This window comes from Toxorhynchites rutilus, chromosome 2, assembly GCF_029784135.1.
Source record: "Toxorhynchites rutilus septentrionalis strain SRP chromosome 2, ASM2978413v1, whole genome shotgun sequence".
Taxonomy (NCBI): Eukaryota; Metazoa; Arthropoda; class Insecta; order Diptera; family Culicidae; genus Toxorhynchites; species Toxorhynchites rutilus.
Window position 1 is genome coordinate 180,145,401 of NC_073745.1, and position 14,887 is coordinate 180,160,287.

The following is a 14,887-nucleotide window of genomic DNA, read 5'->3' on the forward strand; positions in this document are numbered from 1 at the left end:
ACACTTGTTGGTATAGTGTTGAATATCGGTATCACACATTACGCACTTTGTAGGTTGGCAATGGACTTGGCAACTTTCAGCGCCTGATTGCGAGTATGTTTCTTATACATTCCGTATAGGGTGATTGCTAGATTCAACCCCACGATGCACAAAATCACTATCAATTTAAAGTCATGGTCTTGGTATAATTCTTCATGCACATCTAACCGGTTGAGGATGTTGACCTGAGGGTCACCCGTATTTTGTGCATGTTTCGAGCTTGATTTGCCCATTTTTCCACTTTTCACTTGACCGAAGAACTTAGATTTCACTATGGGGTTAGAGCTGAACGATTACTATTCGAAATCACTTGAGATACTTTTCACGATTATTTGCAGGTAAGACCCTGTTCGCGGGTCGCCATGTAACAACATCGCGTCGACTGGTTTTAGTGCTGTGATATCTTATAGCGAATCACGACTACCTTCGTTGCTCGGTTAAACTGGAATCCCTTTATTGTTCCTGGAAGTTTTTTACAAGAGTGTCGATTGAGACGCCTGAAGCACCGATTTATGTAAATGCTATGTACACGATCACCAATCGGGATCGATGTGCATGCGAAAGAGACAAAGATAGAAAACTCGAAAAAACCATGACTGTACACATGGTAACAGCGAGGTTCAGTAAAGATGAAATGCGACACTTTCGTTCGTCGCTGTAAATGCTGACAATTTTTGTGCAGGCAATTGAACTGAAGGTTCAATGCCCACTGGTGCACTTTCGTTCGTCGCTGTAAACGCTGACAATTTTTGCGCTGGCAATTGAACTGAAGGTTCAATGCCCACTGGTGTGCTTTGCTGTAGATGTAAAATTTAGAAGCATGAAAATGACATGTGGAATGCACATGTCACACAATTTATTGAAATTTTCCAAACTGCAGCGCGTTCATCATTTATTGAATTATTAACCATCGAAGACGATGGAGCACTTTTTCATTCAAACTAAAATATGTTTGTATTGAAAGGTTCTACAGGCAAGTTCTTGGAATCCAATGAAAACTGGTTGATAAGGTAAATTGGATTTTCTGTTGACTTATTTAGCTAAAAGTCCCGAAATAACAGAAAGAGGATGGGTTTTTATTTGTTACTATATTTTTATTCACTACATTCACATACACCAAGATAACAATGTGTCCGTAATATATTCCAAAACATGAAGTTGAAGTTGAAGATTTGGAATGATGTATGTTGGTTTTCCACGAAGTTACAGCATTTCAAAATCACTTAAAATTTTCAACTTAACACTCTGTTCCTCTAATTTCTTTGTCGAGTATCTCGAGTTCTCTTCTAACAATGGAAATAAATCGATCGCTCTCAGTTCATATGAATGACTTTCAGAATACACATTTCAGGGAAGAAATTCCGTCATATGATAAATACGGATGTTTGATGCACTCAAGCAGCTCAACCCTTTTTTAAAAAAATACAGAATACAGAGTGGGCGGAAAGTTCAATAATTCTTGAAGATACAGCTGGAAAATGTATCGTGTCCACGTGGATATTATCTAAATCCCCTCCTCCTCCACCGTGGACAACCATGGAGATTTTCACGACCCCTACCCCCCCTAAAGTTGTCCACGTGATGAACATGAACATCATGATGAACAGCTCAGATCAACACAGCTCATCCAAAAGAGCTGTTCTTTATGAACAGCTCTTCAGCTCAGTAGTCAATGTCGACGTCTGGTGGCGACTTTCAATTTGGGTGTCGATAGTGTAATCTTTACAATCTTTATCAGATTAGAAGACACAAAGCCAGAAATGTTAAAATTTCAATGAAATTTTTCACACCATGTTATTAAATTACTTTAAACACGTATTCCTGATTCTTATTTAACCATTTGTATTTACATTTCCGAAATTTGCACTAAGACTTTTCATTATATTAGGCTGTCAAAAAAGTCCTGCGGTATTTTTTTTGAATTTTCATTTGTTCATAAAATTAGTTACAATCATCTGTTTTAAGTCAAATATGCGCCGTTTTGTTCGATGACTTGTTCCCAACGAGATGCCAACTTCATAATACCCCTGTTATAGAAGCTCGCTTCCTTATTGGCAAAAAACTCGGATAGCTAATTTTTACAGGCCTCTTTTGTGGCTAACTTCTGACTACCTAACTCGTTCGCCATGGACAAAAACAAGTGGTAGTCACTTGGTGCAAGGTCCGGACTATACGGCGGATGCAAAAGAACCTCCCATCCGAGCTCCCGGAGCTTCTGGCGCGTCACCAAAGAAGTGTGTGGCCTGGCGTTGTCCTGATGGAAGATAATGCGGCCTCTGTTTATCAAAGATGGCCTCTTCTTCATGAGTGCTACCTTCAAGCGGTCCAGTTGTTGGCAGTACAGGTCCGAATTGAGCGTTTGGCCATAGGGAAGCAGCTCATAATAGATTATTCCTTGACAATCCCACCAAACACACAGTAGAACCTTCCTGGCCGTTAATGAGGGCTTGGCCACCGTCTGAGCCGCTTCAGCGGGCTTCGACCACGACCGTTTGCGCTTCACGTTGTCGTAAGTGACCCACTTTTCATCGCCAGTCACCATCCGCTTCAGAAACGAGTCGATTTTGTTGCGATTCAGCAGCGATTCACATGCGTCGATACGGTCAAAGATGTTATTTTGCGTCAACGTGTGTGCCACCCATACATCGAGCTTCTTTGTGAATCCAAGCTTCTTCAAATTGTTAATAATGGTTTGATGACTTGTCCCCAGCTCTTGGCCGATGCTACGGCTGCTACTATGCCGGTCTTTCTCGGCTAATTCAGCGATTTTGTCGCAATTTTCGACGACAGGCCTTCCGGAGCGTGGCGCATCTTCGACGACCTCTACACCAGAACGAAAACGTTGAAACCATCGTTGTGCGGTGGAAATGGAAACTGTCTCGGGTCCATAAACTGCACAAATTTTATTGGCAGCTTGAGATGCATTTTTGCCTTTGTCATAGTAGTACTGTAAAATATGTCGGATTTTCTCTTTATTTTGCTCCATATTTGCGACACTATAACTCACGAACGACTTAATCAAACAAAACACTGTCAAGGACTATATTATAGCGCGCAAGCAAAAATACCTTTCCAACAAGCTATAGTATGACTCGATACAATGAATACAACTAGAACTACGCGCTTACAACGACACCTCGCGGAAATACCGCAGGACTTTTTTGACAGCCTAATAATATAAAGTTGTCTTCAAAAACAATTTATTTATGAGATTTTTTCACTGCCTGTGAACAAAGTGTTTTTCATTTAAATAGAATACTAATTTGATACACAGAAATTAATTTTCATTCATAATTTTAGCTTCAAAAACGTGTTCATGCTGCCTGAAAGTCAATTATTATTTTTGGCGCCCCCTAAACTGGTAAACAAAGCCCAATGCCGTCATCGTGAATATAACAGTTGAAAAAACAAGGAATAAATGAAACTGAACTGATATTTTCACACGAAGAACGAGAGGCGGTCAGTTTATTTGAATCTTACAGCTCACACACTCTCTGCAATCCTACAGCTCTTTTCCCTTCTGCAAAGTGAGCTGAAGAGCTGTTTGTTTTTTTTTGCGAGCTGTTCCGTGGCAACTCACTTCGAAGAGTCGATTCTTCGGAACAGCTCAAGAGCGTATGGCACATCGCTAAAGCCGGATGCATCTCAAACGCTGTATGCTCTGTTTGCGTTTCGAGAGTTACTCGTTGCAGAATCATGTCTTGCGATTTGACAAACTCGTTCGAGAGTACCGCGGGACCAGAGCTATGATAAGATCAAGGCGCCTAAGGTGGGCCAAGTTGCTCAAACCACTCTTCAGCCATCTTGGAAGTCTACTGTGTTTTGTTTGTAAACAAAACACAATACGCTTGTGCCCAAGCTCGCTCGTGATCAGTCTGTCTCTTTCAGGCATCAAGCAAATAATTCCCCTTCTGCTTTCTTCCGTACTGTTTTCATATACCGCTCCGCTAACCAACTTAGTGACGAAACGGCCTCATCTAGTACCATAGACCCGTCTTGGATAACTCTTCTTCGTCGTCCAAAAACAAAGCCATGCCATGAAGATGTGAGAGTTGCCAAATATTATAAAATTTAGGATTTTTTCGGTTTTTATGAATCATAACATTTGGTTGGTGCGAATTTAATGATTTTGCATATTTTCAATTAGGCAATCTCAAAAATATGTTTTAAAAAGATAAAATAAGTCTTTTAAGTACCCATATATATAATATAATAATGATATCCATATCAACTCGTTCAAGATTGTCTGGAGAGTCTTTTCTCCGTGCAAAACAACGGCGCTCAACTCCATTGCTATTCAGGAACAACTTGAAAATTGTGACTCTTTCGCAATACATGACTGTAGTTCCGAATGCTTCGTATACAGTCGATACACAAGAACATCTTGTTGGTTTGGTGGACTTGCTATCAAAGCGGCTAGGAGACTGTTCAGCCCAGAAATTGATGAACAGTGAAGCAGCATCGACATCATATCGAATTTCAACTTCATCTAATTTTAGTGATAATGTGCATGACATGAATATTTAATTCGACTAAGAGTACACCGTCGATGAAGCGAAAATTTTCCTCGACAGAACAAAATTTGTTGTTCTATACAGCTCTTTACATCATCAAAATAAGTCAGCGGGAGGGAACATGTCAGCAGTGTTACAATTGGTAGTCAGCAAAACACAACCTGGATGGTATCAATCATCTCTTTTTCATATTTACGAGCTAGAACTAACAACTCTTCCATCTGCATAGTGAATTATGAGACTTTCCATTTCTTCCTTGCAATGGAAATTGCATTCTGAAATGTGAAATCGCATTAGGGACCTAACGAAGCTAAATTGACAAATGAGTGTTTTGCCGTTCACTTTATTCCATTGTGAAAAAAACACATACATAACCTGCATACAATTCCTTCACATTTCTTTTAAACTAAATATCGTAATATTCATTGAATTCACTATTTCTAAATTCAATACAAATCGAACGCTATCTATTTTTATTGGCAACACTGAAAAAATCGACTTTGTTTACAAAATTTATCGAAATCAGCCAATCAGAAATCAGAACGACTGACAGAAATTTGGTCCGTAAAAGACCCCCTATTGTCTGATCTTATCTTAAGGCTGATTTAGACGATGTCAGTCAGCGCTCTAGTTGAAGTATCCAGTGAACAGAGAACAGACGCTCTGTTCAAGTTACTTGTACCAGTATCGAACAAGTAATTGGCCTCGAACTTGAACAGAGTGTCTGTTCTCTGTTCACTGGATACTTCAACTAGAGCGCTGGCTGGCATCGTCTAAATCAGCCTTTAGGACCGGACCAGATATGGAAGAACTGGATGTTATCTGTCATCTCCTATTGACATTGGGACCGGCATTTTCCACAGTACTGAATTGGAAACCATGTCCGAAAGTAACCTCATTATGGAGTTTGTGAAATGTCGACTCCTAGATGAGGAGATAAAAAGGAAAGACCAGAGAGTAGAGTTTGTTGCTCCGAAAAATAAAGCAAATAAATTTTGGGGATCTTAGCAGTAGCAACAGAAAAAGGGGATTTTAAAATGTTTCGGTTGCAAGCAGGAAGGACACAAATTGGCAGATTGTCCTTCGAAGAAAAAGCAAAAGCAGAATGATACGAAGAACGAAAGAAACCGAAGGCGTTGGCAGCGGCGGAACGGCAAGGTGTATACTTTGTTTGTGTTATTAAAGGAAAAGAGACGGAATTGAGAAATATGCAGTATATACCACCGGGTGTTCCGACCATATAATAAATGACGATGCGTTGTTGGAGAACTTGAGGCCGTTGGATTGTCCGATAGAAATTGCTATTGCCAAGGACGGTGAGTCGATCGTAGCCAAGCATTCGGGCTCGGTCGAGGTTATGTCAAAAGTTCAAGGTGAGTACATTGAATGTACTGTGCGCGACGTGTTGTACGTTCCAGAATTACAATGTAATTTGTTTCCCGTTATGCGCGTTGACGAATCAGGAATGAAAGTTACGTATGAAAATGGAAAAGTGATGATCCATCAAGGATCGAGAATCACCGCGAGTGGTTCACGGGTGGGCGAACTTTATCTTCTCGTTTTGCGTGTGTAAAACGAAAAGTACCTCGATGTTGACGTGCGGGAAAATTTCAAAGAATATAGAACTTTGGCATCGTCGATTCGGACATTAAAGTCCACGTAGTTTAGACAAACTGATCCGCGAAAAGATGGTAGTGGGACTTGACGAGAAAGCCATCGGAAAAGACAAGAGCATCGTTGTGTGTGAATCGTGCGTTCTCAGTAAACAGACGCGGAAACCATTCAAAATGGTCGAAGATAGTAAATCGTTGCGAGTGCTCGAGTTGATACACTCAGATGTGTGTGGGCCGGTGTCGCCAATTGGTATTGGTAGAGCGAAATATTTCATTACATTCGCGGACGATTGGAGTCATTTTACGATAGTATTTTTGATGGTGTCCAAGGATGAGGTGTTCGAGTACTTCCAACAGGTTCCCGGAATAAATCGCCACAGAAAACGACTGCAACAGAAACCACCGCTTATAAAATGTGTAGTAGGCTATAAATATTGTGGCGCGGTATTGTATTTCAAAACAAGAATTAACCGGGCAAACGTATCGCCCCAGGCAAACGTAACGCCCCGGGCAGACGTATACCGTCCGACGCTCGCTAGAGCTCGGTCGGACATTGCTAAAGGATCGTATCCTATGTTTCAAACTAACCGGGCAATCAGTGGATCCCAGGTTTGCGTGCGAGACACCGCCGCTTCCGACGGCGGGTCGGCGGTGGACTCGGATTGCGTCATCTTGGCGGCATGGGCCGCCTCGATTCCTTATCCTCGCCAAATGGGGACTTCGTCCCCATTACATTGTCCTCAGAATAAATTTCGAAAAACGAGAACAAGAGAATAAATTTATAATAGAAATGTGAGGCACATGATGTTTTTCCCGCGCCAAATATTTCTAGCCTACTACACTTTTTCTAAGCGGTTGTTTCTGTTGCAGTTGTTTACTGTGGCGATTTATTCCGGTCACCCTTCCAACAATATGAGGCCCTGGTGACGGCCAAGTTCAGCAAGCGCTGTGACAATGGAGGCGAGTATCAAAGCAAGGCTTTCGACTCTTTTTGCAAGAGGAAGCGTATCCAGGTGGAATGGACGGTTCCATATACACCGGAACTAAATGGAGTTAGCAAACTATGAATCGCACCCTCATAGAGCGGGCGCGGGCGATGCTAAGTCATTCAGGTACAGACAAACGTTTTTGGGGTCAAGCGGTCCATGAGGCAGCGTACGTAGTGAACCGTAGTACAACGAGTGCAGTGAATTCCAATGTCACCCCGCTCTATAGCCGTTTCACTATTGGGTGGGAGATAAACAGCGCATACAAATAGATCGAAATTCGAAAGCACATTTGTCTATAAATTTCCAACATCGTTACTGAAACGTTTCATTATAATATAAAGTTGTCTATAAAAACAATTTTCGTACAAGATTTTTTCACAACTTGCAAAAATATGCTTTTCATTTAAATAGAATACTAACTTGGTACCTGAGAGAGAGGAGCCAGCTCGCGTTTGTTGTGATGGCCCTTATGTCAGCGCGAACCAGTCACGGTGAACCAAGGGGAAGTATTGAAATATGTAGAAAATTTTAACATAACATTTTATTGCAAGAAATTTTATGTGAAAATGATTTTGACGTCGGACTACATCTTTCATTTCTATACTGGGGTGTAAGTTCAAAGCTTTAAGAACGAGAGCGTTACATTAGAGAAACAGGATTTCGAGCATTGTTAGTTGATAGAAATGGTATGTTAACCGCTTCATTCGAAAGATAGAATGTCTAATGTTTGTTAGTTATTGATCCAAAAACTAGTTTCAATAGCTCAAAAATTGCTTTGAAAGCAAGCTATTGAAATCACAAAAATCTGTATAAGCAGGTGCAAGCTTGGAAATCCACTCAATTATGATTGTATAGCGAATGGATCATGTTATCGCTGATCAAGATTGATATGGTGAAGCTAATTATATCACACCTTTTAGTTTTGTGGACGAGACTGATTGGTTCACCTTCACTATCTGTTCGGGCGGTTTGAGGAAAACCTGCAGACAACAATGGTCACACACTTACTAGAAATAAACTATCAATTTTTAGGTTAAAAGTTCTCTATATTTCTCTGGTATTCTTCGCTTGCATTTTCACGTTAGGACGTGTTCGCTCTGACTGTTTGGAAAGGAATGATTTCACTTCGTTACGCTGCTGTACTTCATTGCCCACTGATGGGCTGATGCGCAGTGGGGATGACGTGACGTGCGTTGATGTTGCTGTTGTTATTATTTTAGTGCTTTTTCTCTATGTGGTTCGTTTCTGCTTCGGTAGGATTATTTTGGAATTTTGTCGTTTGTATCATGGTCGAATAGAATGTGAAACTGAATATCGTGCGCAGACTGTGCACTGGTTTTGTAGAAAATGGGTTTGTGGCTACTTATAAATTTCATCATTTGTGGCTCTCAATAGGCGGATTTATAATACATGAATCTTACTTCCGTTGAAAACGGAACACTATCGGTCAATTTGATTGGACATTCAGTGCTTCTACTGCCTTGATAAGCGACCTGCATGCCAAATTTGAAATTTGAATATGAATTTGTCACCAGCGATGAGCAAGAAAGGAAAAAGACGTCGAGAGACTGGCAGTATAACTCTCATTTTCTTCCGAATCGTGATCACTGCCTATGCAAACAGTTGGTACTGCATCCTTTTTAGTCAACCTATTATTATTTTCATCGGACACAAAAAAAACTTTCCTCAAAATGCACCTGGTAGAAACTAATAATAATAAAATAATATATTCCACATACGCTGCACATTGCGTCGGGTAAAGGGTAATATCGGGGTCATAACCGGAGGGACGTAGGACTACGCCAAAGGTTGTCAAAAATAGAAATATTGGTTTATTTTCATTTGTTCGAATTTAGGTCAAGTTATTTCACTTCAGAAAAACAAGCTCAAAATACGTAATTCATTGTTTCATATTTATATACAGTGCAGATGTAATGTAGACAAACTAAATGCGCAAACCATTATCAAAGCAGTGAAGCAATAAAACATCCGAGTAAACCTTCACCTTCAACATTAGCATGTTGATTGTTTGGTGCCAAGAGCAAAACTTCATCTCAAATGCTGTGAAAAACATCGTTTCCAAATTAATAATCCACAAATTTGTGTCTGCACCACCTTTCGCTGAACAGCTACAGTAATCCGAACCGAACTGGTAATGTTTTGACAGCGTAGTGATAGCAATCGCCGCAAAACGAAACATTCGAAACACCTTTTGTTTTCAATCGAAGGAAACGGCTCTCGCCGCTGGAAAATGCCTTCTTCACGCCCAGCTTGACTTTTAATCCGGGAACCATGAATGAATTCGCGAAAACTAAATGAACGATCGGAAAAAGTCACAAATGAGCCGAAAACACCCATAAATTCACGCAAGATCTCATCCGGCAAAGGAATCATAAAAATTTGTTTGCTTATTATTTCGGATATTGTTTTAGAAATCATCGAAATAATTCTTCAGGACAACTATATCGAAATAGTCAGAAGTAAAAGAAACTTGTTTGAGTGGGCCGATGCTGCTGGAAGCCATGATGTGGGCTGACCTAGTACATCTTTCATTGTATCCCACATGATCAGTGTTCAAATTTTCGTTTTCCCCCCATATATTCCTGTTAGACGTAGTCCTACGTCAAAAACCAAATCGAGGATAAAAACGCACAAATGTACTCATAAACAACGATTCACGTCAAGTTTGAACACTTTTCTCATAGATGAATGACAACAACTTGCTTGATTGAAATTGTCCGATTTGAATTTTCTTGATGAGAAAGCGCAAAAAGAATAAGAAGAAAACAAACTATCTGTCATTCAGCTGGCTCCTCTCTCTCAGCTTGGTACGTGTTCATTCCGCCTGAAAATAAATTATTTTTTGACGCTCCCCTGAACTACAGTATACTTTCTATTCACCTTGATATGTATATGAGCATACCTAGAATTTAGCTCAAACGTTCAGTCGATACACGAATCTGTCAGGGCACAAATGTACTAACGAGAATCGAATTCATTTTGTTAAAACACCTTTTTTACTTTTATCAGTCCATACAACCAAAGTGAAATTGTTCCATTTTAGATAAATTATTGCGATTGCGGGATGCAAATCTTATAAACTACAAAACAATCACAGTGTGGTCAAACAAGAACGAATGAACAAATGAACAGTTTTTTCAAGCACCACTTTTACAGTTAGAAACACCGTCGGTCGGGTCGAGATAAAACCTGTATTATACGTGTTTGGCAATGTATAAAACCTGAAATATTCTTTTATTTTAATCGATTTCGAATCAATTGTTTATAAAATACAGAAGGATTACGAGGAAATGTTGGATTTGAAAAACTAAAAGTGTTCGCTGAACAAAGAATGTGTTAGTGTGAAATTTGTGTAACAAGAATGGCGTCCTGTATGTGGGTGTAAAGTTGTGCAAAATATGTTTTATTAAGCTATGGTGTGCGTGTTATAAACATTAGCGTCGGTCAACTTTCAGTGCACACGTTTGTATAAGAGAATAATAAACCAGGAGAATGTTGAAAATACACGTTTCTGTATTTTCTTCGCAGGAAGTCAATGCACTTGTGTAGGAGAAGTTACCTATGATGTCCTCAATATCTCAATATAATTTCTTATTGCCTTATGAGTGATAACACAGTTCATTTCAAGTTGAGAGAAACTTCGCATGGAATCGGTCAAAGTTATATGTATTTAACAAACAAATATAATGTGGACATTATGTTCAGTGCCGTAGTGATAAAAAAGGTTTGTGTCAGTGTCATAAACTCACGAAGTTTGCATCCTATTTAAAATCGTAATCCAATAAACTCATAAAATGGCTCTCGAAGGTTTGATTGTTTTGCTTTTGGCAAAAAAGGGAACGAAGATACATTGTTATCATTCGAATTTTGCATGACCCTTCTTTAGATAATGTTGAATATTTTGGTCGAAGTTTAAGATGAACGGTAAACAGAAGCAAATATTTTTTGATGACGAATACCAAATTGAAAAAGGATCATTTCTGAAGTATCCTGACCGTGTGACAAACTCAGTGGATAGTGGTATTACTCATACACATTGAATAATAGGGACTTCGTAATAAAGTGGTAGCAGGATCGGTGCAAATCACTTCGTTGGATTTCATGAGATGTCACGCAGTTTCGGCGTCAACAAAAAGCTTCGTATTCACCTGCTGTGAATGAACTTCAAACTAAAACCTTTGTATCGAAAGTTGTGTTTTATGAGTTCAAACTTGTCGGTTAAAATAATATACCAATGAGCTACAAAATACAGTGGATGTGCTTTCATGATTATCGATTCCAAAACTGGAATCGTTTATTGAGGATAGCAAGTGTTTATGAGAAATTTGGTAGCGGAATCACTGCAAAGCGGGTTAAAAAACAGTAAAGGACGATGTTCTGAAAAATATAATGATAGCAATGGAAGATGTTGGAATGAGTAAAACATTTTATAGAATTCGGACAGGAAATCTATTCGTGCGCGGAATTCGATTGGTTATTCCTTTGCGCTCATGGACAAAATACTTGCATTCGCTCTCTACCCTTATTACTATTATTTGTTTAGACCAGAGGTTCTAAAACTATTTTGAGCAATAGACCCCTTTTGCAGAATTGAGTGATACCTTAGACCCCTAGAGCCGAATTTTTCAAACAAAGTTTCATACTAGTTTTTGTCTTATACAAATTTCTTACTAATTTAATCTTTTGCGATCGTATGTCTGCTCTCAGTCACCACAGAAAGGAATCGTACTAACCATATGTAATAGCTTACACTTTTTCTGAATGAATTTTAATGTACAGGGAACTTGTTCACGAAGTAATACTCGGTTATAGATATAGATAACGATACTCGGTGTAAACAAAAGATTATTAGCATGAAAAGATAAGAGAATTTCTTTTAAGGGATATTAATTCCGACCGCAAAGGGTTAAAGACTTTACGGTTGATTAATCTTTTATAAGGTCGTAACAACTGTATTGTCACCCACAGAAAATATTTTTTGCTGCACTTGGAATATTATTTCAATATTTTGCTTAATCGAAGACTTCTAAAAGTATCTGGTAATACTCTATTTTTTAGGGCTACTAAAAATGTACGATATAAATTTGGGAGTCACTTTTATGTAAAAAAATGCGATTTAACCCTCCTTTACTCTCGTGCAAAATCATAACTCGTATACTTGCGCTCTGTGTCACAGACCGAAAGTTGAACTTCTCTGTAACATTTTTTTATCACATCTGTTTTATTTTTTATTAGGCTAATTTAGCAATCCAGCTGCAACAGAGTCGAACTTATCGTATACATTTTTTTCTCGCCAACTCAATATGGCACAACGTAAATTAAGAAAGGCGTCGTGCACAAATTACGTAACGCTAAAAATCCGGATTTTGGACCCCCTCCCCTCCTACGTAACGCAATTTCCTATCTCTAATACACAGAAAGTAACGCAACCTCGACCCCCCTCCCCCCTTATCGTGTTACGTAATTTGTGCACGACGCCAAAGCTATTAAAAGACGAGAAAGATGAAAAATGCCATAATTACTTAACTAAATTGTCGTCAAATCAAGATACTAATTACTCACTATGGAAGGAAACTAAGCCTCAAAAACGACCTCAGTTACAGGTCCCGCCGTATAGAATGCCCTCTGGTAATTGGGCCAGAAGTGACGATGAAAAAATTATAGGAGGTTGTGTCCAAGATACGACCGCATTGTTGACGTAGAACTGCGCTGTTATTTTATATAACTCGCTTGTTTATACCTTCGGATATTATTCTATAATGCTGTGGAATTTTCGAAACAACTGCTTAGTAGAATAATCTCTGAAATAGTTTTTTCATTGTAGAATCAGTTGACGATAATTGATTGATGATTCATTCTTGCCCTCGTAAAACAATACACTAGCTGATCGTATGTCGTAATTTATTTCATGTCAATGCATTGAAAATCTACCACGAACGCTATTCCAGTGGCCTTTTTCGTAATTGACATAGACTCGGCAACAGTCGATTATATACATGTTACACCAGCACCATTATTCCAAACCCTCATAACTACATCAATACAGGGAAACTTCGATATAACGTACCCTCGTTAGGGAAACTTCGATATAACGTCACTCGATATAACGTACATTTTACCTTGATATAACGTACACATTTCCAAAGTGCAAAGGAAATTTATTTTCAATATTTTTTTTCTGATAGAACAATGAATAACCTGTATTGTGATGCTAAAACAAGCTTTGTACCTTCGATCAATCCCGAAATACAGCTGGTTTTGTGATTCCGGATTCTAAATGAATTAAGCTTTAATCAACAGTACGAAGGGAAACATCATGAGAAAGGCTGGCTTCGTCTTCTGATTGAAGTTATTCATTAACTTTACTAAAACAGCAACACAATAATGTATTATAGACTACGTTTGTGAGTACTTTATTATGCTTCGATATAACGTACAATTCGATACAACGTACAACTTTGAAAGTGAAATGTACGTTATATCGAAGATTACCTGTACAACTTTGGCACCGCATGGAAACAACAACAATGACAACACTTGCAAGTATCATGCTACATGTTATTTAGTATTGCCTCAAAGGAATCGCACCTCTAGGCATCGTTCGTACAACGTAAACCAAGCGCCAAACAAGCGTTTGCCATAGCATGCATACTGAGCCATACATTGGTGGCTCAAACTACTAGGAATATAAACACTTCTCATCATTTTGCGCTATTCTAAAAAAACGCTTCTGTTAACCCTTTCGTTACGAGCGTCGTCTACAGACGACATCCACGCGACGTCCTGTGTGTACGAGTGTCGTCTATAGACGACATCCGCGCGACGAGCTGTATGTACGAGCGTCGTCTTTAGACGACATGAAATTCATACTGCTCTTCGATCACATCAGCACGATGTGCATACTTTTCGGCGTATTGCTCCGTACAGCGGTAGCACTTCGGCGGAGCAAACTGCCGTAATGAAAGGGTTAATATTACTGACCTCAAAAAAGTTGCATTACTTTCTCATGCTCGAGAGAAGCGCAGCTGTAACCCTTAGTGGAGGAAGTTTTGCTACTAGCAAGCGAAACCTAATCACATACAAACTTACAGAACGAAATTTACTTTGTTGGTGATCAATCAAGCGAAACAAACTCTTTTTGTTAATATCAACAACCTCGAAAACAGTAGCAATGCTTCATAATGATCAAAATTAGCGCAAATGCAATCCTAGTTGAAGGCAGTTTTGCGACTGGCACGCGAACCTAAATAACTTATAACATTCCAGTAAGACATTCAAGATGCTTGGTATTCCCCAAATATTTTTTTGGAGCACAACTTTAACGCATGCTTCGCCATAACGTCAGTTTAATACATTGATGCATTCTCAAAGACACCAAAGAAGCCCTTATGATGACGAAAAAGAAACAATGTTAACTGCTTGGAAAAAGACTGAATTATGCCACACAGCTTGAGCTTGATTTCGGTTGCTGCCTGGGTAACAGCGTTTACATTTTCGACCGACCCGCCGAAATCGCCTACTTCGCTGTTGTTCGATGCGGTGTCACACTCGCGAAGGCTCGGTTCAGTGCGAGCGTTTTTCACTGCACCAACATCGCGTGCATCATTAGATGACGCTTGCCTCGAAATTGCATTGCCCCTGGCAATGGGCTCGAGCCTGCCTTCCTCTTCTTCTTGTTCATCACACACTACGCGAAGCGTCCAATTTATGA

The 14,887-nt window shown here is 39.4% G+C and overlaps 1 protein-coding gene across 6 annotated transcripts in view; it reads left to right on the forward strand.

Moving 5' to 3' along the window:
- The first annotated feature begins 10,107 nt into the window (after positions 1-10,107).
- The window catches only part of LOC129771706 (protocadherin-like wing polarity protein stan), a 45,550-nt gene continuing 40,770 nt past the window's right edge, over positions 10,108-14,887 (forward strand). For 3 of the 6 annotated variants that reach the window (XR_008742457.1, XR_008742461.1, XM_055775642.1), the window contains exon 1: positions 10,108-10,900. The gene's annotated coding sequence lies outside the window, so the exon portion shown is untranslated. The remainder of the gene's footprint in view (positions 10,901-14,887) is intronic. The other 3 variants (XR_008742459.1, XR_008742458.1, XR_008742460.1) reach the window with 3 other exon arrangements.